The sequence below is a fragment of the Pristiophorus japonicus genome, chromosome 25 (assembly GCF_044704955.1).
Source record: "Pristiophorus japonicus isolate sPriJap1 chromosome 25, sPriJap1.hap1, whole genome shotgun sequence".
Lineage (NCBI taxonomy): Eukaryota > Metazoa > Chordata > Chondrichthyes > Pristiophoridae > Pristiophorus > Pristiophorus japonicus.
In genome coordinates, this window is record NC_092001.1 from 260,269 (window position 1) to 263,164 (window position 2,896).

At 42.1% G+C, this 2,896-nt stretch overlaps 1 non-coding gene across 1 annotated transcript; it reads left to right on the top strand.

Moving 5' to 3' along the window:
* Positions 1-1,720: 1,720 nt before the first annotated feature.
* trnas-uga (transfer RNA serine (anticodon UGA)) lies at positions 1,721-1,803 on the top strand. Its single transcript has one exon. It is a non-coding gene; the product is annotated as a tRNA-Ser (tRNA).
* The last annotated feature ends 1,093 nt before the right edge of the window (positions 1,804-2,896 follow it).

Sequence of the window (2,896 nt, forward strand, 5' to 3'; positions counted from 1 at the left end):
TATATAACTCTTCCTTGGATTTAACACTATCCTTAATTTCCCTTGTTAGCCACGGTTGAACCATCTTCCCCGTTGTATTTTTACTCCTGACAGGGATGTACAATTGTTGAAGTTCATCCATGTGGTCTTTAAATGTTTTCCATTGCCTATCCACCGTCAACCCTTTAAGTATTATTTGCCAGTCTATTCTAGCCAATTCACGCCTCATACCATCGAAATTACCTTTCCTAAAGTTTAGGTCCCTAGTTTCTGAATTAACTGTGTCACTCTCCATCCTGTAAAGAATTCTACCATGTTATGGTCACACTTCCCCAAGGGGCCTCGCACAACAAGATTGCCAATTAGTCCCTTCTCATTACACATCACCTCGTCCACGATGGCCAGCTCTCTAGGTGGTTCCTCGACATATTGGTTTTAAAACCATCCCTAATATACTCCAGGAAATCGTCCTCCACCGCATTGCTACCATTTTCGTCAGCCAAATCAATATATAGATTACAGTCGCCCATGGTAACTGCTGTACCTTTATTGCACACATCCCTTATTTCTTGTTGGATGCTGTCCCCAACCTCACTACTACTGTTTGGAGGTCTGTACACAATTACTAGTAGCTTTTTCTGCCATTTGCTATTCTGCAGCTCCCCCCATACCGCTTCCAAATCATCCAAGCTAATGTCCCTCCTCATCATTGCATTCATTTCCTCTTTAACCAGCAACGCCACCACGCCTCCTTTTCCTTTCTGTCTATCATTCACAAGCATCTTATCTACCTGCCCTGCTACCGTCAAGGATTCTGTGGACAGGCACTCCAAGGTCATTTGCACCTCTACACTCATCAGTGGCCTAACATTTAATGTTTATTCCCTTTCCCTATAAGCACTCACCAAATGCATTATCAAATACTTATCCGGGTTGAATTCCATTAAACCCATGACCAGTTCTTTGATATCTACCTGCAATGTACAGCTTTCTTCCTCATTATCAAGCATACCTGGTTGACCAATCTTTTAGTCACCTGCGCTAATTTGTATTTAGTGGCTCGGTGTCAAATTTGTATCGCATAATACTCTTGTGAAGCGCCTTGGACGTTTCGCTAATTTCAAGCTGCTAATTATATATAAGTTGTTGCTGTTGTTTAAAATGAGTGTGACATAACGTTATATACAGATTGCATTACAGAAAGAGACAATTGTACCTAACTGGTGTTGCTAGAGTTAATGCTGCACGCTACCCTACTTCACTTGATCCTGTCAGCATATTGTTCTATTGATTTCTCAGTCATGTGCTCTGGTAATTCCCTTTAAAAGTGATTCTGTGCCATTCGCCTCAACTACTGCTCGTGTAGCATCATCCACATCTAACCACTCTTTGGTAAATAAGTTGCTGTTGAATTGTCTACTGAATTTGTCGGTGACCTCCCGTTCTGAACTCCTGCACAAAAGCAAACATTTTCTCCACATCAACTCGATCAAATACCTTCAAAATGTTAAAAATATATCTCACTTGTTTTTCGAGAAAGACGCTCCCCAGACTGTTCAGTTTTTACCGAAATGTAAATTATTTTAGTTGTGACCGAAAATTTTCCTTCTTTGCTGTGAGATTCTGTGATTCTATGATTTAATTTTCACATCGTCTGGGAGATCTAATCGGGCAAGCATGCAGGCGGTCTCTCTGATAATTTGCACCGACGATTCGACTATTAAAGCAGTTTTACTGTGTAGCTGCGATGGCCGAGTGGTTAAGGCGTTGGACTTGAAATCCAATGGGGGTTTCCCTGTGCAGGTTCGAACCCTGCTCGCAGCGATTCGACAGGTGCTCTTTTTTTATCGACTCACGGGGATCTCATTGGAATCTGATCACAATTCCCTCCACTGCCCTTTATTACACTGATTGATGCGAAGCTGTTGTTCGAACTGGAAACATTAATAATTTATCGGTATTAATTGTTGGTTTGTTGGACACTATCTGCAAAAATCAGTGAGCAATATACACAGCATGAAACAATGCCTTTTAATAAAGGTCAGTGCATTGTTTGGGAGGAACTCACCTTTAGTTAATGAGTGCGAACGAGGTTTGGTTTTATAAAGATGAACAAGTTTTGCCAAAATGACCACGGCAGCGTTTGACGTTGCAATTTTCTGATAACATCAGTGTTTGCATCAAAGTAGATGCCTTATCCATTAAGCGACGTGGCCCCTGCAGTTTGCAGCAGAATAATGTACAGCAAAATTCTAATGGGTCAAAGTGTAATTGAAAGGCAAGCATGACATCTCGGTGCCGCAATGCAAGGAGTATTCGGAACCCAGGAGAGGGCTCTGAGCTAGTTCGAGTGGGTGAGAGCTCAGATCACAGCACCCCAAGAAAAAATGCAAAAGGCAGGAGGCAACAGAGCAGAGTAGCACTGGGGTAAGTGTAAACGACAAGGTGATAGGAAGGGACAATATGTATGAATATAAAGTGGCTGCAGGAGGGGTCAAAACTAAAAATCCTGGTTTAAAAACTGGTATTAAAACACTCTACTTAACCGCACGAAGCATTCGAAATATAGTAAATGATTTGACGGCACAAATCATCATAAATGGGTATGATTTGTTGGCCATTACAGAAACGTTGCAGGTTGGCCAGGACAGGGAATTAAACATACAGCGGTATCTGACAATTCGGAAAGATAAACAAGAAGGGAAAGCAGGTGGGGTAGCTCGGTTAATAAGGGATGATATCAGGGCAGGTGTGAGAGACGATATTGGCTCTAATGAACAAAATGTTGAATCATTGTGGGTGGAGATTCGAGATAGTAAGGGGAAAAAGTCACTGGTGGGCGTAGTTTATAGGCCCCCAAATAATAGCTTCACGGTGGGGCGGGCAATAACCAAGGGAATAATGGAGGCATGTGAAA